The sequence below is a fragment of the Anoplophora glabripennis genome, unplaced genomic scaffold (genome assembly GCF_000390285.2).
Source record: "Anoplophora glabripennis isolate ALB-LARVAE unplaced genomic scaffold, Agla_2.0 scaffold137, whole genome shotgun sequence".
Lineage (NCBI taxonomy): Eukaryota > Metazoa > Arthropoda > Insecta > Coleoptera > Cerambycidae > Anoplophora > Anoplophora glabripennis.
This window is the reverse complement of record NW_019416282.1, coordinates 65,780-86,709: the sequence shown is the minus strand read 5'-3', so window position 1 is coordinate 86,709 and position 20,930 is coordinate 65,780. Positions and strand designations below refer to the sequence as shown.

General features: G+C 30.2%; 1 protein-coding gene across 2 annotated transcripts in view; it reads right to left on the bottom strand.

The window, feature by feature from the left end:
• Positions 1-19,893, bottom strand: part of LOC108904177 (serine/threonine-protein phosphatase 2A regulatory subunit B'' subunit beta) — a 235,724-nt gene extending 215,831 nt beyond the window's left edge. For both annotated transcript variants that reach the window (XM_018706620.1, XM_018706621.1), the window contains exon 1: positions 19,679-19,893. The gene's annotated coding sequence lies outside the window, so the exon portion shown is untranslated. The remainder of the gene's footprint in view (positions 1-19,678) is intronic.
• Positions 19,894-20,930: the final 1,037 nt, after the last annotated feature.

Below are 20,930 nucleotides of genomic sequence, written 5' to 3'. Positions count from 1 at the left end.
ACGTCCTTGACCATTTTCCGAATTTGACCTCTGATGGTCATTAAAGGTCAAATCAAGGTCACGCATGGTTTGGCGCGCTGTCTTGAAAACAACGGGTTGCAAAAAAATGACCATAACTAACGTTGTAGGATTTTTCCCTGGCTATCTGACGGTGACCCTTGATTTGACCGTGACCTTCACCTTCAAAAACCGCACTATATCAATTTTGGCAAAAATCGGTTGATTTTTGAAATCGCGTCCGCCATCTTGGACTAAAATTCCTCAAAAACAGATTTCAGATTCGTAGTCAGCGACCCCAAAAACCCCCCTATACCAAATTTGGCGTAAATCGGTTAATTTTTTGGAACCGCGTCCACCATCTTGGATCCGCCATCTTGGAAAATGGTTAAGGACATATCTGAACGTAAAATTTTCCGCTCTTTTTATTTCCGTCAAAAGTAGGGCATCCCATTTGAAAAAATTAACTTGACCTTGAAATAACTTTGAGGGTCAAGGTCAAATCTAGGGTCACCATTGAATAGCCAGGGAAAAATCCTAAATCTTTTATCTGAATAATTTTTCCTCAAAATGTTTCCATACTTTTGGGACACGTATATTATTGCGTTTTTGAATTCCTCGGTTAATATTAGGTAGGTAGAGTAAACTCTACATGTACATGGTGTTTAAAACTTATCGTTTTTGAGATAATCAGTTGGTTTTTAAAAAAAATCATGGTTTTGAATGCCTTTTCGACTGATATAAGGTTGCCCATACTTGCCTTTAATAGTTTTCCAGAAAAATCAGGTTATTTTCTAAAGTCCAAAAAAGTAGCTATGTAAAAGCGTCAAGAAGGCTTTGCAAAACCACTTTCCTCACATTTTATCAGTGTGTAGTTAAAAAAAAACAATCCATTTTTTATCTGTCGTGGCAAAGCCCTATTTAATTATTTTATGTATGGCGGTGTCAAAGTACTACAACCCGATTTATCTTGATATAAGAAATAGGTGAGTCAATCGGCACAAAATAGAAATGTGGGTGAAGTTGAAGAAACGTTTGAAATTTATAAACTTGTTAAACCTGAAAATATTTTTAAAGAAATGAGTCCACAAACTATATTTTAAGCATACTAAAAATATCCACACGACAAATACCCATAAACTACTCAAATTTCGAAGTGGGATACTGAAAAAGTAAGACCGGTCGAATTACCGAAAAATGCTAAAAAATTAAGATTTTAGACTGGAGGGAAACTTGATCAGACTAGGGAAATTCTTCGATTTTCATCAGTTACGACTGCTTGTGTCAAATATTTTACATTATACAGGGCGTCACAGAAAGCCGCGCAATTTTGGTTAAGAAGTAAACTTTTGATGGTCAGGAACTTTCCTGATCACTATTTGAACATTATATAAGCAATATGCAAGTATTCATATTTTTTGCTCTAACTCAATGGCAAGTGATATGATTTGTTGTTTATGAAGCCATTTTTAATTGATTTAATAAAATGATTACTTCACGAAACAAAACCAATTATTGTTGTAATTGTAATATGTGACTATGGAAACAATGCAAATTCCAAATGTCAGTTTATTTCAGTTGCCTTTAAACAAATTTGAAAATAGTGTCTCAATACTGCTCTTTTGAGTAGAGCAATAGGCATGATATTTACAATTAAAGTGCAGTTTAACTCTACTGGGGAAAAAAGTATTTGGATCAAATGAGCAGATAGTTTTAAATGGATTAAATGAAATTATTTGCCGTAAATGTTGTTTTATTCTATTCAAATGTTTATATACTTTCGTTAAACTANGTTGTAATTGTAATATGTGACTATGGAAACAATGCAAATTCCAAATGTCAGTTTATTTCAGTTGCCTTTAAACAAATTTGAAAATAGTGTCTCAATACTGCTCTTTTGAGTAGAGCAATAGGCATGATATTTACAATTAAAGTGCAGTTTAACTCTACTGGGGAAAAAAGTATTTGGATCAAATGAGCAGATAGTTTTAAATGGATTAAATGAAATTATTTGCCGTAAATGTTGTTTTATTCTATTCAAATGTTTATATACTTTCGTTAAACTAAAAAAAATATTTGTTTCAAAACTACCAGTTCTTTAAAATATATTTATATATTTAAAATTTAGTATTAATATAGGAAGTATTCAAGACAAATGTTGTATATTATAATGAAACTTATGTTTTCTTGAAAGAAAATTGTAGCAGGTCGCAGAATGGCGTAGGTGGGAAGTAGCACGATAGATGGAGCAACTTACGCTCTGTGTACGCACATCTCCTTGTTAGTAACGACACTAAAGCAGCTGGATCGTTCTAACGACATAGTGACGAGGACCATCAATAAGTCCCAAACCGACGTATGTGTGGTTGGTTAAACTTACGAACGATCGTAGCTGTTGTACTAGATGTTATGAGTTTGAAACTAAATATTTTTTATTACTGAGAAATATTTATATCCAAATATACTCGTATTATTCTTAAAATAAGTATATACAATAATTTGACCAAAACTATTCAATTTGTATTAAACAAACGATACACTAATATAGAATACAAAACATGTTTCTATAAAATCTATGTAAATTATAAAATTAAGAATAGAATTCGTTTAACGCTAGTATCAAATATTTATTTTAAATGCTGCCTATTTTTAAAGTAAGAAATTATTTATTTATTTGAAGTACAGCTGCCCAGACAGATACAAATCCAATTAAAGGGCATGAGAAACAATAAACGGTTACATAAAAAAAATTTAATACATGAAAATTAGATTTGAAAATACAAGCTTAATTACATAATTATATTTAAGGTAGAAATGTAAAGTATTTAAATAAATAAACAATTTTCTTGAAATAAGAAAATATTATCTTGGGTATACTTTAAAATCAAATGTTGTACATTTAAAGCGAGAAGTTTTTTTTGCGTGTAAGGAACCGTATATCCATTAGCGCGTAATTAAAAAAGTTCGATTATTTTCTAAACAATGTAGTAGCATTTCTACTTGTAGCAATACAGTCATTTTACGCATGTCACTACACCGAAAGAAATGCGTTTTATTCTTTATTAGAATTCTATATACCATTATAAGACCATTGTATACTATATGTGACAGTTAAACAGATGAATATTGGATATAAAACGCGTATTGCTAGCACAGTTGTATAGTGACTATAAACCTTATTCTTTATTAAATTATTGTATAACTAGTATACAACGTTTTTTATACCCTTTACGAAATAATAGCAATAACTGTTATTAAAGTGTTCCATATCGTTATNAGTCAATGGCAAGTGATATGATTTGTTGTTTATGAAGCCATTGATTTAATAAAATGATTACTTCGCGAAACAAAACCAATTATTGTTGTAATTGTAATATGTGACTATGGAAACAATGCAAATTCCAAATGTCAGTTTATTTCAGTTGCCTTTAAACAAATTTGAAAATAGTGTCTCAATACTGCTCTTTTGAGTAGAGCAATAGGCATGATATTTACAATTAAAGTGCAGTTTAACTATACTGGAAAAAAAAGTATTTGGATCAAATGAGCAGATAGTTTTAAATGGATTAAATTAAATTATTTGCCGTAAATGTTATTTTATTCTATTCAAATGTATATACTTTCGTTTAACCATGTGAATTATTTGCTGTAATTTCTGTATTTCCTTAGAATTTATATTATTTGTAAATATACATAATTTAATTCAAATCTTTTGAAATTTATTATCTCGGACTTTAGCTACAATATCTCATACAGTTCATCATAAACTAAAAAAATATTTGTTTCAAAACTACCAGTTCTTTAAAATATATTTATATATTTAAAATTTAGTATTAATATAGGAAGTATTCAAGACAAATGTAGCATATTATAATGAAACTTATGTTTCCTTGAAAGAAAATTGTAGCAGGTCGCAGAATGGCGTAGGTGGGAAGTAGCACGATAGATGGAGCCACTTACGCGCTGTGTACGCACATCTCCTTGTTAGTAACGACACTAAAGCAGCTGGATCGTTCTAACGACATAGTGACCACAGATTACCAACAGATGACCAAGTGAACGTGTAATTGTAGTTCAAGAGACAGAGATATATCATTTTACTCTCTTGCTCTTAATGTAAAACCTACGTAGATGGCGCGGTATGCCACATAGCGGGAATTTTGAAATATTCTTTAAATCCTATTACCAGTATACAAGATTTTCTGCAAAATTTTATATAAGTATCAGGTTGGAAATATCTTAACCTACACTTTATACAAAAATTTGCATAAAATCTTGTGCAGTAACATGTAAGCATGTTTTTTTCTTTTTTAATTTTTTATTTAGACATGGTAAAAATAATACACTGAGTTATATTATTATCAATATATTTAACTTTTATATGTAGCTAAAAGATTTTTTTTTTCAAAATGCTTATCACAAAGTCGTATATGTGCAGATAATTTTTCCTGATATATCATACCAAGGGATTTTTGCCAGATTTTGGATCTAAAATATAATACAATAAATTATATATACTGACATATTAGACATACCTAAATAAGATATAAATATAATAAGTACTAACTGCTCTTTTATATATTAGTGGAATATATTTTTATTATGATTTGAGAGTTTTACGCTATAGTAAATAATTATCATATTTTATAATTTATAACAGATAGATATTTTTTTCAGTAGTAAAATTATCATATATTTTTCGATTACTGATGAGATTTTTTTTCGCATATTTAGTAACTTAAGTTTACTTATATCATCAAGGAAAAATATACATATATGTATATTTGTCAAAATAAATATTATGCATAATTCTCACTTCTCTGAGTTTCGTTGAAAACAGAATAATTTTTTCACGTCCTCTTCGGAATATCCACAGATAATACAATAAAATGTCATTGTCACAAGTGTCAAAAAAAAAATGGAAAACTAAAAGTTTATCACGCTCAAACACACTTAAACATTAAATTGACAGTCAATACAATGCTGCCTATTTTTAAAGTAAGAAATTATATTTAAGGTAGAAAATTAAATTAATTAAATAAATAAATAATTTTCTTGAAATAAGAAAATATTTTCTTGCGTGCGATACCTTAATATCAAATGTTGTACATTTGAATAAAGAAATTTTTTTCCGCGTAGAATTCTACGCTCTCTTATTTCTAGCGTCGAAATAAGGGATTGCAACTTAAAAAACCGATATGACCTTGACATGTTCTTTCGATCTTGGCTTCAAGACCAAGGTCACTAAGGAGTACCATCAGGTTCAAAGACTGTCACTCCTTCTGAATCCGTAGTTAAAAATAAAAAATGACAGTAAAAATCTACTTTTGACCTTGANTACAAATGAATAGTTTAATCTACACCTGAAATTTTACATACAACTAACAACGTGGGTTTCAATTTATAATTCTAATTGCAATGCAGTCGTTCTAGGTTGTCCTCGGTGCCACTGCTTAAACGAACCCTATTTTAATTTATGCTGTTAACGAACCTTAAAAACCGTCGACCGCATATCTAATCGTCATTGTCCATTAACACGTTTTGTTTTTTCCTTTAATTAAGCCGTCTAAACTGTTCTAATTTTCCAACCACAGCTTAAGCAGGTTAAAATATAAACAAATTTTAATGTTAAGTTGAACTCTGGTAACAACATTTTGACATGCGAGCGCGTTTTAACGTTGGTACTACCCACGATCTTTGGACTAATAAACTTGTTTTAGTAAAATACAAGGCAACAGCAAGTAACAACGGTACTTAAAATGTATAAACAGAAGTGCTTTTTCTATTTATTGTAGTTTCCTTCCACAATAAACTTCCAGATAAGCTAGACGAATTTATGATTTTCGTAATTTCTTAGCGCCTTACGTATATTTGACATTATCTAGACACTTCTATCATATTTAAAAGTGCATTTCGCCATAACTACAAACAGTAAGTATGAAATAACTAATTTTTTGCTGAACAAAAATTCCCAGAGATTCCTGCGAAATAATTCAATTGTAACTCGAATTGTAAGGTGTAAAAAAATAAATAAATAAAGTTTACTTCTCTGCATACAAAAAATAAATACACCATTTCAAAACTGAATTAACGAAGTATTTTTTACTTTTTTGATATCTTAAAAAAGCAACAAATTACAATCGAAAGTTAATTTTCACTTAAAGACCCTGTACAATGAGCGTTTAAAACTTCTGACGAAAAAAAATATGAGTCTCTTGTATTTTTGTTACATAATATTACACACAATGTTATACATTTACCTGATATCTCTTAATACATCTTTAATTCATTTAATTGAATTAGAAAACGAATTACCTAACAACATACGCAACAATATGTAAAAGAATTATTTTCAGACTTTCGATTTCGACTGGTTATAAATTATTTAATATTTGAACGAAGATTATTACGCAAGACGATGTTATTCTTAACATTCAGGCACAGACAATATAGCTTAAGCTATTTTGTCTGTGGTTCAGGTATTCTTTGTTGGGTAAAGGAATGTTAATAGAATTAAATCAAGTGATTACATAATTGATGCAATAGGAACTTATCTATAACAAGAAACAATAAACATGTAATTGTTAAGATTGTTTGATAAAACTCTTTAGAAAAAGAAATAAATCATGTCAGTTAATAGTGTCAGTGAGACATAAATTATTTTTATATGTGTACATTGTGAGAGAATAAAAATCAATTAATTCGATTTTCATACAAAGAAGTTTCTGAAAACATTTTTCTTGCACAAATATCCACATATTTTGGAATTAAATTTTATACAGATTTAAACAATCGAAAAAAATATACAGTGATAAATTACAAAACATTAAAAAATATATATGTTTGACTTTTAATGAGCTAAGGAAAAAAGCTGCATAAATAACCTCTTCATAAGAAATTTAAAAAAAGTTCGTAACCAAAAGTGAAATTTCCCTATGTTTCTTAAGCAAAGTAACATATCGGGATGCAGTTTTTGCCAGTAACTTTTCTAAAAATTCGGGGCTGTAACGTCTTGCTTGCCTACTGTTTAATTATCTCCTCAGAATAAAAATGTCGAATTTGGCTCACCATGTACAAGTATAAAGCAAAGGTAAGGTAAAGATTCGAAACAAAATCTAATAACTATGGTATCGAGGTATAGATACATGTAATAATTATTGCCTTTAACAAATTTAGCAAATTTTTGTGAAATTGGTATCTACACAAACTGCCACAAGGTAATATTTAATATACAGGGTGATCCAAGCCTTAATCATGAAATTAAGCAAAAAAGCAACTCACATTTTTCGATATATCTGGAAGGAAGTTTGACAATATTGATTACTTATCTATGGGATTAGAAAGAAAAAATCACTAAGGAAATTTATAAATACGGTTACAAGTGAAGGATATAAGATCAATTATTTATCAATTACTATTGTCCATTCTCAATAGCATTTCTAAAAAGACAAACAAATTTCTTCGATTCTATTTGAGTAGTTTGAAAATGTAAAAGCATCACTATTTTAAATATAATGTGGTATCTCAAAAGTTCAAAAAATCATTAGCATAAAAATTTTTATTTCTCTAAAAAAATGTATGTTAAAGACTTTAGGCATAATGTAGCGTATTTAAAATAATATTTCTAATAGAGTAATTTTGTTTTCTTGTAAAACGAGTAATTTATTGAACTGTGGTAATCTTAAAAAAATAGAACTCCAAAACGTCTCATTTTTCGGATACCTACGACAAAAGAGATCTTTTTTCTCAGAACTGTAACAGGCAATCTGAATTAAAAACACTAATCGAATTGTCAAAATTTGCAATGGCATGGAAATACTGATGTTTCTAATCACGACTAGTGACACGTGCTTTTTGATATATTTGAAAGTTAACTTAGCAACTTTTCGAATTAGATACAGAGTGTCCCCGAATGGACCTAACTATACTTGTAATTTTCCTTATTTCGCAATTTAAAGGAAAAATTCATTATTCATAAAAAGTTGCTTATCGCGAAAAGTCATTAGCCATAATCATACTTTCAAAGTAACATACAGGATGGTTAGCAAATAAGGAAACGTGAATTGGTGCCAAGAGTAAAGTATTAGTTTTTTCAGAGGAATTCAAAAATGTTACTGAAAGAAATTGTTTCTGATGTTAAAAGTAGTCCACATATGAAATTTGAACGTCCTATCTTAAAGTTGATATTGTTGCGAAAATTATGATTAAAATAATTTTATAAATTCAACGAAAGGGCATAATCTATTGAATAATAACAAAACTATGTTGTATCCATAACAACATACACTGATATTTATTTATAAAAAAGTCAAGTCCTTATCAGAAAACTTTTTAATAATGTTGACTCTAGAACAACGAATCAATTTAGTTAAATTAATGTTACGGTATAGGTGAAATATCGAACAAATATGCAATTGAACTTTTCAATACAATATATTCCGAGATATATGTTTCAGTGAACTGTGTTCGAGAGTTGATTTTAAAGTTCGATAATACTGGGGATGTGAAAGATATTAAAAAACAGAAACGCATTCATGATGAAAATGGTGCTGCTACGTTGCTTGCAATTGATTCGGTAAGAAATGAACCCAAGAAATCACTAAGAAAAAGGTCACTATATTTAAATATTAGGAAAGCCATTTGCAGCAGAGAATTCTGAAAGATAATAAAATACATCCCCACAAACCAGTAAGATTACATAAGCTTGAAGAAGGGAATGACGCCTTTCGTTTAGAATTTTGTATTTTAATTGGGGAACAAATTGTGTTAGATAGATTTTTATACAGAAGGATTTTATTTTCCCGCGAGTCAACGTTTGCTACGAATGGAGTTATTAGTTACCAAAATTGTAGGCACTGATCAGAAGATAATCCAAATTTCCGTATTATAAATAAAAGTCAACATATAAAAAGTAAAAGTTTGGTGTGCGATACGTTATAAAAAAATTATTGGACCATATTTCTTCATGGCAAACATGACGGTTGTCCTGCGCACAATACAGTTAGTGTAAGAAACTGGTTAGATCAGCGTTTCCACAATAAATGAATAGGACAGTTTGGTCCCATAAGATGGCCTGCATCCTCCCCAGACATAACCACTCTTGATTTCTTTTTATGAAGAGGATATGAGGATACTTGGAGCAAAAAGTTTATGCCCATGGTGTACAAGGTAATTTAAACCGTTTAAAGGAGAAAATATCAGAAGCAATAACCGACATAAATGAGGATACAATTCACTTAGTTCATGTAAAATTTAGAAAAAATATTGAAAAATGTCGAGGGGCGATCCGCTGATGTAATCTTCGTACGTTTGCCCTGGAATCTTTATGTAATCTACGTAATCTTATCTGTAATCTTTGCTGTAATCTATGTAATCAGCTAATGAATTTCGTTGATGTATACAACGCCCCCCCCCCCCTTCCTCATTTTCCAAAGAATGCCACAGAAACCTATATGGTGCGATTGGTGTGTTCCGAAGGTCAATCCGCCAAGGAAAAAACAGACGAAGATTACAAAATTTCTGAAATCTCTTGTAATGTATCTGCAGATTTCAATATCAATTCAAAAAATATTACAAATTTTATATAAATAATCAAGATTACAACACATTTCAGGAGATTTCATAGTTATTTTAGTAGATTACTTAAGATTTCAATAGGATTATTAGAAATTAAAAGAATATTTCAAAATTTCTTAATAAGGTTTCAAGGAATACGGGAAGATTACAGTAAGTTTTGAATGTCCATTTGAACAAAAATAATTATATAAAAAATAATTAATAATTAACTTCAAATGTCATTCATTTCATTCATTAACAGTAGTATTTTGATTAAGAATTTCCAGTATTAGGCATTTTTTGGGCAAAAATTGTAACATTCTGATTAAGTTTTTTGTTCGAATGGACGTTAAAAACATTTTGTCATGACAAAAATGATAATGCTATTTTGAAAGTAGTTTTCCCAAAAACTAATAAATAAAAAATATATTAAGCTTTTATTAATACTTGCATTTAATACTTTACTTGTATACAGTGTGTTTAAAAAAGACGCGGCAATATTTAAGGGAGTGATTGCTCAGGTCAGTTTATAAAAAAAGTCCTATAAACATAGGTCCGCAAACGCTTCGTTACCGATCTACAGAATGTGAAATTTCATTAAAAAACAGTAAAAATTAAATTTCTCTAAAACGCAGCCCCTTATTATTACCTACTACAAACAACAGTATGTACCACATTTCAAAAATCAATCAAATTTGATAATTTGAATTTCTTTGTTCAATAATTTAAATTTCTCAATTAAAACAACATTGGGTTTAGGTGCGCAATAAAATGTTTTTTATTTTTTTACTCAATAACGGTGTGACGTACGGTGCGTATAATCTGAGGAAAGCTTTCTTCTTCATAATTGAACAAGGAATTAAAAAATTATATTTTTAGAAAAACCAGCGGGGTCCTATTTTTTTCATTAAAAATAGCTAGTCACTGGTAAGACTAAAAAATCGTTTTGTATTGCAAAGTACGCGTCTGCCATAGCTATTGACAGGCCTAAAATTTCATTATAATATCAAGAGGTTTTGGAGAAATTTAATTTTTACTGTTTTTTTAATGAAATTTCAACATTCTGTAGATCGGTAACGAAGCGTTTGCGGACGTATGTTTATAGGAACTTTTTTTTATAAAATGATCTGGGCAATCACCCCCTTAAATATTGCCGCGTCTTTTTTAAATACACTGTATACAGGTAAAGTATTAAATACAAGTGTTAATAAAAGCTTAAAATATTTCTTATTATTTATTTTTTGGGAAAATGTTTATTTTATGTTACTTCTATTTTTTTTATTTTTATTAGTTTATTGGATTATTATATTTTTATCTTTCAATAAAAATATATACTTACCTACTTTCAAAATGGCGTTATCATTTTTGTCATGACAAAAAGTTTTTAACGTTCATTCGAACAAAAACTTAATCAGAATGTTACAATTTTTGCGTAAAAATGATACTGGAAATTCTTAATCAAAGCACTACTGTTAATGAATGAAATGAATGACAGTTGAAGTTAATTCAATTATTTTTGTTCAAATGGACATTCAAAACTTATTGTAATCTTCCCGTATTCCTTGAAATATTATTAAGAAATTTTGAAATCTTCTTTTAATTTCGAATAATCCTATTGAAATCTTAAATAATCATTGAAATCTACTAAAATAACTCTGAAATCTCCTGAAATGTTTTGTAATCGGTTGAAAGATATTGTAATCTTGATTATTTATATGAAATTTGTAATTTTTTTTTAATCGATATTGAAATCTGCAGATACATTACAAGAGATTTCAGAAATTTTGTAATCTTCGTACGTTTTTTCCTTAACGGATCGCCCCTCGAAAAATGTGTAACAGTAGAAGGATAACGCATAGAACAGTTTTGTCATCATTTTATTCAGTAAATTATGCGCTTTCGTTGAATTTATAAAATTATTTTCATAATTTTCGTAAAAATATCAACCTTGAGATACATCGTTCAAATTCCATATCTGGAACAACTTCTTTCAGTAACATTTTTAAATTCCTCTCAAAAAACTAATACTTTACACTTGGCACAAATTCAGGTTTCCTTATTTGCGAACCACCCTCTATGTTATTTTGAAAGTCTGGGTATGGCTAATGACTTTTCACGATAAGCAAAACTTTTTATGAAGAATACTTTTTCCCTTAAAATGCGAAATAAGGAAAATTACAAGTATAGTTAGGTCAATCAAAGTACACACTGAATATTATTGACCTAAGTTTCATCAGTCTACGTCAAAGATCCTCTGGAATATCAGAGAAAATATGATATTTTTAACTTCAACCTGCATTTCGAAAACGAAACATTTTACATGATATCGAAACTTTTACTTAAAATAATGTGTTCTCTTCTCAATCTATTGACAAAGTTTCTCTATTAAAACCACAATGTATTCACGTTAGAAACTGCGAGTTTCTAATTAAGTTTTTTTTATGTTTCAAACATCCCTTTACATCTTATCAACCGTTTGAATCATAAAGTTCTCATAAACACTATGCATTGACCCAAAGGTCAGTTGCTAATTATGTAAATGATGGTTAACAATTAAATGAATGTGACATCACTGCATATGTAATGAATCGGCATTTTCAAATATCTATAAAATTCATAGTTTATTAAGTATTAACATTTATTGCAAATTGAATCATCGGTAAAAATACCCAACACCTATGTGACAAGATTTCTGTATTTTGTTTTGTTAGTACTATATGTTACTTTAAATGGTAAAAAAACAAATTAGTAACATTGCAAATTATAATTTTTTATTAATTTACGTACAGAGTAAATACCTACAACGAAAATACACACCACCGATAGCTGCCAACGTACAGGTACAATTACATAATTATTTTCCTCGATGGCCTTTCTGGCAAACAAAATCAATATACTAAGGCTTACAGAACATCATAGTGTCGAAGTTAGTTTATTTTTGCGCGCTCAATGCCATATAAGCTATAAGTTGCCAAAAACGTATAGTAAAGGGCAACGGACTTGCTTCTGAATGCACCTGCGCCTGAGAAGTGCGCATATGAAGCCAATTGGCCGATTGCACTGCTTTGATGTAGTCGTTTTCCCCAATTTTTATTTGGCATAAGTGTACCGAGCCCCGACTTATTTATAGTCTTACTCACGACATCCATTTGCAAGTCGAACATTTTAATATTTTAATGTCTGCTAATATGGTCGAGCCTTATAAGTATCAAATATTTATCATTAGCTTGAATTAACCATATAAGAATAAAATATATCATAAGGTAAGGTTGCTTACCATACGTTAGTAAATTGTACATCGCTGTAAAGTGCATAGGCCTCTCGATAGGCCTCAAATAGACAAGTTGAGGCAAATATGATGGTGTTTCCGAGGGTGTTTTTAGTAGGAATACAAAGTCTAGTATTACGGGTTACTTCCTGCTTCACATGAAATAATTATGTAGTGAAAGCGCACCAGTAATTGCTTCTTTAAACTTATAATTTTGAAAATAAAATTCGGGTAAAATGCTCAAGTCAGTACCCATTTTTAGAAGATTCAATAGTTTGGTATGTGGCTTTTTTCCGTTTTCCGCTTTCCTTAATTATCTTTAAATCGGCTAAAGATAAATATGTCAAAATTTGTACGCGTTAAGGAATAATGAGCAAATGGTTTCTTTTTGAAAAGCAGTGCCGCCGATACAGGTAATTTAAGGGGTATAAGAGAAGAAAAAATATGTTAAAAGTCAAAATTTATCACATTTCCAAACGGTTCTGTAAACTAAAGGATACTACAAAAAAAGGTATACTTGTCGAAATTCGGTAGCATATACCTACCATTTTCGAGAAAAATGAAGTTGCATTCTTTTGCTCACATAAAGCGGCACAAGTACATTAACAAAATATTAAATTGAAAGAGGACCTTACCTACCATTGAATGAGCTGAAGACATTTAGCTACCAACAGTATTTGCATTTAAGGCTAATTTTATTTTCTTACGTATCACATGAAACAGTTAGATTGTAAAACATTTTATTAAATAAAAAAAATAAAATAAAATTTATTTTAAGTTTCAATTTGTTGTAAACTAACATTTAAAATAGTAAATCAAAACAAACAGATTATAGTAATTAATTATCTATTAATAACTAATTTTAGATTTTGTAAACTACTACACTACCATTGCTAAAATAAACAATTGTTGAATGGACTGAATTGTTGATGGACATAAATGCTTAAAAAAATGATAAGAACAGAAAAATATTAGGAAACAGACTGGAAGACATACAGAATAAAACAGCTGCACAATTGAATACATGTGCAAACTTGAAATACTACAGTAGATACTGAAATTGTCCCCCATTTCCTTCTATGTAACTTCAGTTGTCTCGAAAATGGTACATGCTACCGAATTTCTATAAGTATACCTTTGTTTGTAGTATGCTTTAGAATTTACAGAACCGTTTTGAAATGTAATAAATTTTGACTTTTAACATATTTTTTTTTCGATTGTACCCCTCCAATTACCTGTATCGGCGACACTGCTTTTCAGAAAGATACCATTTGCACATTATTCTTAACGCACAGTTGATGTTTACTCGTGCACAAATTTTGACATTTTTATCTTCAGCCGACTTCAAGATAATTAACTCGATAATTAAGGAAAACCATTTGGAAAGTAACAACTTCAACACACTGTATCTCGAAAACAGGGCATCTAAGAAAAAAACATTACATGAACTACCCCTATTGGTTTTCCATGAGGAAGTTGCACACAAGTTTTTTTTAAATATGAACGGGACACCCTCTATAAAAGACAATCTGTAAATATATACTTATGTTTCCTACTCCACTTTACCATTAATTAATTTTTTATAACGCATTTTTTTTTAGTTTTTTGCTTATAAAACCTAAACTAACGACGCAATCTGAATGCTATAAAGAGATAATTTGTAAAGAATCGAAATACGAATAAAACAAGAGGTCGATCGATCCGATCAGATAATTAGAAACGAAAACCCGGTAAAATCGGAAAATTTAGTTTTTTTTATAAATTCATTGCTCCGCCATTTTTTAAATTGTAGAGCTTTCCCCACTACTCGACCGCGTACGCGTTTTTGAGTATGTTGGGAGGAATTTTTCACCTATTTCGCATCATTTTATCGAAAAATTAGAATATACGTTTTGTAGTATTATACTTCTACTTTTAAAATCCGGCTGAAAAATTAAAATCGGATCCTTCAACGCATCCAGAAACTTTGCAATATAGTAAGAATACCAAAAATTTCTAATTGCAATTGTGCCAAAACTAATGGTCGACAGCGTTTGCCTTATGCACACTTAAGGTACATATAATTCACTACTTTTGTGCACAGGGTCAGCTCTACAACTTTAAATATTCCGCAGGGTAATGAATTTATGAAAAAGCGCTAAATTTTCCGATTTTTCCAGATTTTCTTCGTATTTAATTATCTGATTGGACCGATCGACCTCTCGTTTTATTCGTATTTCGATTCTCTACAAATCTACAAATTGTCTCTTAATAGCATTCAGATTTTACTTTTTACATGATGGCACAGTCCGTTTGCTACTAGTATTTGGGTCACAAAATCCCTGATTTAATGCTCTAATGATTGGCCTATACAAGTGAATTAGTTTTGCATAATTTGATAGATATTTTGTTAACTTCAATGTTCATCTAGATTTAAAAGAAGGGTTGCATTTATTGGAAACTTAGTGATGCATAAATCTAATTAATATAAACCCAATAATTACCAGCCCTACAATATATTTTAAAATAATTTCAATATATCTACCCAAATTTTTATATTATTTTATTGTTTGCGGTAGGTATCTGGTAAAATTATGGGTTTCTAAAATAAGGAATATTTTCCATCGTCCATTTGAAGATTCAATTACTAGATAAAAATTATGGCAACTAATGGGACATTTTTTAAATTGTGGTTCTATCTCTTTATATTTTGTATGTTACTCTAAACTTTATAGTCTAAACAGTATTTAGGTTTGATGCAGGTACTATTTTTTTCGACATCTACTTCCACTGTAATTACTATTTTTGCATTCTTAGCTATGATTTATTCATATAATGACAGATGCACATTATTTTGTAGTCCGTAAAAATTAAACATGTCTATCAAAACCGACATCGAAATAAAAAAATAAATAGAATCATAGTCTTCAAAAATGATTACAAGTGACCAGTAATTTTGTTTAGAACAGTAATTTTATTTCCTCCACGTTGGCGGATCGGTAAAATTAAAACAATAAAATCAAGATTACATTAAAACGCAACATTCTGTTCCACCGGCTGTGATTGACGTAATTTTTCACGAGATTCTATTCAACCAATCAGCCATGGCATTATCTCGAACATAGACATAATGGTTTGTCACTGTTCATTGTAAACGAATCATTAATATTGATGACGCCAAAGTTTAGGGAATTTTCGCTAACAGAACCAATCATCCATTGTCGGGTTTATAAAGGCTCTGTACTCTACACAAACCACTTAAATTTTTCACTATTAGCCTATTTTAACAAGAGTATGTACATTTTTCATGAAGAAATAAAAAATGCATAAGAAAATCACATATTAAAAAACCCAAAATCTTCACCTCAAATGAGTTGTGACCTAAAATATTCCTGCTGGTTTCTAATACAAGTGTTCTGTAAAACTTATTTGAAAGATAATTGAACCAGAATATTTAGGGCATCGAATATATCAAATTATTTGCATACCAAATGTCAATACGTTAAGCGTAATTTAGGAAATAGACAAAATAATTTTAATAAAATTAACTTCAACACACTGTAAAACAAAATTATAAATCTGTAGTTCATAAGAAAAATTCTTATTTTCAGTATTCTATTGCCATGTGCATGAAAAAACCGGGAGGATAATAATTCTCTACAATACGTGTAAATTTTTCTAGGGAATCGTAATCTCGCAAAAATCGTTTGCAATCCCATAACTTTGACAGTAAGTCTGTCAGCAAGCAATCCCGTAATCACCGAAATCACTTAAAACAGGCTCTTACATGGAGATTGTAATTCTTAGTTGTCACGAATTTATGTAATACCTATTGTTTATAAGCAGATGGAGTAATACCACATTTTTCAAATTTAAATTATAATTTATGATTCACAAAAAAAATAGTAAATTATATTTTACATTTTCTATATTAATTCTTTTATTCGGAAGTCTGTAGGATAGATGAAGAACAGTCCACTTGAATTGTATCTTTCGTATGAACAACGACGTGAAAATATGCATTGACTTGGAGAAAAAATAATGTTATCTCTTTCTTCCCTTGCTACAGGCAGGTCTTCTGAACCATTAAGTAGAAATAGCGTTTACAGAGACAGTGACAAATACTAATATAAATGTCATACGGAGTGAGTATCATTAGAATTCTTCCGACTTCCTTGAGCTCCCCTTGAATTCCTTCTACTTTATCTGTCTCCCCTTGAAATCCTCTGCCTTCCTCTAAATTACCCTTGAATTCCTATAACTTCTTCTGGATTCTCCTTGAATTTCTGTGTAGAACATTATTAACTAATTATTTTCAACAAAATTATGATTTTCTCGAAAACAATTCAATTTAGATGTAGGTTAAAGGTGAGAAATATGATCAGAAATTTATGTTCAATTCAAAATTGAAACAAAAAATGGGGGGTTCCAAGGGGTTTCCAAAAAGTATATCCGCAATCATTTGAAAGCAATCTCTGTCAATCGCAGTGATTGTTTTACCCTTTTACCATGAATTGGTAAGTAATTCAATTTACTGAAATGCTTAATTACGTCTTTGCTTTTCTCCACATTTTGAAAATGTCGTCGCAACTTAAATCTCGATACAAATCCAGCAACACGTGGGTGGACTCGTATTTTTACTGCAAACTTACCCAGTGCGTTATCTGCTCCAGTGTAAACAAAATAATGTAAATAACGTAGTATTTTTAAATGAATTTTAGATTGGGCAATATGTAGGTACCTATCTAATTAATACGTTGATATCCTACGTAAAATGTTTTGTAAATATTTAACGTTTCAACAGACAATACACTAATAAGGTTTATGGTTTGCTCGTAAAACTTATGTTGCCGTTTTTCAAATAAATCGAAAAATATGGGCGCTAATGTCCAAAAATATATTTACTTAAACCAAACCAGGAGATAGGAAACATTAAAAAAACAATACGTTTGTTCTTCGCATCGACAAACGTTCACATTAACAAAAAAAATCTTATAAACAACGAATGCGAGTACATGGTGTTACAATTTGAAAAAATACTTTTTTATGACAAAAACTGTTGCCGCTGTTATGGTTAACCGCATTCGAGATAAATGACAAGATAATGTGTGTAGGTAATTATTGTTAAAACAGTTTATAACGACATCAATAAGTTTTATTTGAAATAAGAATTCAAGTAAACATGAATGACATAAAATATGGTTTTTTCAACCGTTATTTTGAAATTTCATTAATTTTGAACATTCTATTATTGAAAATGAAAAGTCTCAAGTCATGTTTATCAGCACTTTTTCTTTAAATTACGACATAACACCCTTAGATATCTTAAGAGCTATTTTTAACTGGATTTGGAAAAGGAGCACGATGTTCATATCGCACATTTACGTGCGATATGAACATCTGCACGAAAACCCCAAGGAAAATGGTCATACCTCGGACTATACAAATCTGAAACTATCCGACATATCAAAATTAATTATTTTTACACCCTCACAGGAAAAGTTGCATAGGGGCTTTATCATACAATATGTACAAGACCAGACCCTAAAATCACTTAGAACCATGACTAAATTGGAAATAACCTATAGGGCGCTACTGAATCGAGAATAGTAGTTTTGATTTGTTATTTCTGGTATATTAATTTGTTTAAAAGAATAGTTAATGAAATGCTGCAAATATTCAGGTTTTGTTGGGTTGATTAGAACGGTAGATCTGTGTAAACGTAACGAAAACGAAGTTGAAATCTCGGCAGATATAATTCGAGAAATGCGATGGTATTTAAAAATAAAAGTAGTAGGTTATTTTAGGTAGCGTCGTGCTAGAAAAAGTTTAAAAACCTCTATTGGGCTGCTGGACTGACAATTTTTACTTCACATTTCTCATATAGCACCGAATGTTCTAAAAATTCTCCGTAAAGGGTATTCTCCTGAAATATTACATACATCAGTATGCATTTTAATGAAAGCCAAGCAACAATTAATAAGACTGGTACTAGTTCTAGTATGCAAATAAGTTATGTACTTTTAGGATTACCTACTTAATATAACAGATTACCTCTTCAAATCTATCATAACATTCATCAAAATCATAAGACACCTTAAACGCATTAGGTAATGTCTAATCTCAAAGATATAGATTGCAATACAAATTTGAATATTTCTAAAAAAATGCCTAGATGACAGGGATAAAAATAGATAAGATTTTGGGATAGAACAAATAGGAAAGTTTTATAAGTCCTAAGCTTTCAACTCTGTGGAAACGAGGAAATTTCCATGTAAGAACGTGGTACTTGGTACTACCTAGGAACGTAGGTATTCTTGTCTTGTACCCTATTTAGGTTGTATACTCTCGTAATGTAATAGGTAAAAGGCTCTTCTTTTGAAGTAAACATGAGATGGTATGGGTTTAAGTTCACTAGCATGTAATTTTTAAAATAGATACCTAGTTAACAGATTATTTTATGATTTACTCTTAATTGTTCTGGTCGAATAGAGGTCAAATTTAAATACATGCACCTGGCAGGTAGGTACACATGCGAATAAAATGAAGATGTATGTACTGTACCAACCTAGGTATGAGTGCTTATGACAACATGAAGTGAGATACTTTAATTTAATAGCAAATACAAAACAGAAAAATATCACCAAGTTTACAATTATAGTACTATACGACAAAGTATTTATAGCTGTGTTGAACTAAGACAACTTCAAGAGATCTCTATTTAAATGCTTACTTAAAATAAAGTGCATACAATAAAATGTAGGTATTTTAGAATTTAGTTTTGCATAGATCTCCTCAAAAATCAAATATTGATGCTGCTGTTACTATAATACATTAAAGATTATAATTTAAAATAAAAAGTAAAACTGTGAACCTTACCTTTTAAGCAGTGTAATAATTATATCCGATTATTTCTTTTTTTGCACACTAAAAATTCACAATAACACTGATTAAGAACTACTAGGCAATTCGAGGAACTAATTTAATTCATGATGTAACGCATCTACGCGATTTTGAACATATTTTGTGGACGGATTTGACACAAAATAAAGATTCTTGACAGAAGATTCTCCGTAAACCTTGTACACGACGGAACAATCCGATACAAATGAAAAATACGAGATGAGATGCGAAAATAATGTAAACAGAGTGAGATGAACTGCTGTTAAATAGCGCCACCTAGGTTACGTCTGGTATTACTAAAAATAATGTGCGGTCGATGTGGGGCCATCTGTTGGATACTGTCGATAATCATTGCTCCTTTTAATGGAAATCTATTTAATATAATTTATAAGTGAAGAAAATTTTAATTTTATAATGAATATAAAGTTAGGATATGTTAGAGTGGACCAAAGATGGAGAAAGGATGGAACATCATGAAGCCCTTGTTTAAAAATAGTACACAAAGTAATAATTATTATAACGAGCGTTCAAATAAAAACGTGGTCAAGTTGGTTCTGAAAATTTGGACGTAGGGCGTAGCTTATAGCAAATGAATTTAAACGTCATCTGTCAAAGCGCTATATCGCCGCTATCAATTTGAATATTTTCGTTTTAAAAAGCGTTTAACATGGTGTTTTCTTAAGAACAAAAAGTGTTTATCATAGAGTCCTACTTTAGAAATGGACGCAAGATTGATGGAATATGGAAGTATTCTATTGAGGAATGTTTCATAGAATTTCAAAATCAATTTCCCGGCGTTGTTGAGTATAAAATTTTTCAAAGTGCAGTTCAGCGTTGTGTTAATGTTTTTCGTGAAACGGGCAGTGTGACAAGAAAAGAAGGAAGCGGCCGACCTAAAAAGCGGACTGAAGAATTAAAAGAAAATGTCCAACAAATAATGGAAAATGCGCCAAGAACTTCTGTACGTGTTTTATCACAAATGGTGGGAGTATCAGTCGGTACCTGCCACACAGTGTTAAAAAAAGATTTGCGTTTGTTCTCCTATCGTTTAACTTGTCAGCAAGAACTTCATGAAGTTGATTTTCCGCGACGGGCTGTATTTTGTGAATGGTTTTTAAACAACTACGGTGAACTTCATAATATCACCTTTTTTTCTGATGAAGCCTGGTTTCATTTAAGTGGTTACGTAAACTCACAGAATATGAGAATGTGGTCTTCTGAAAAACCA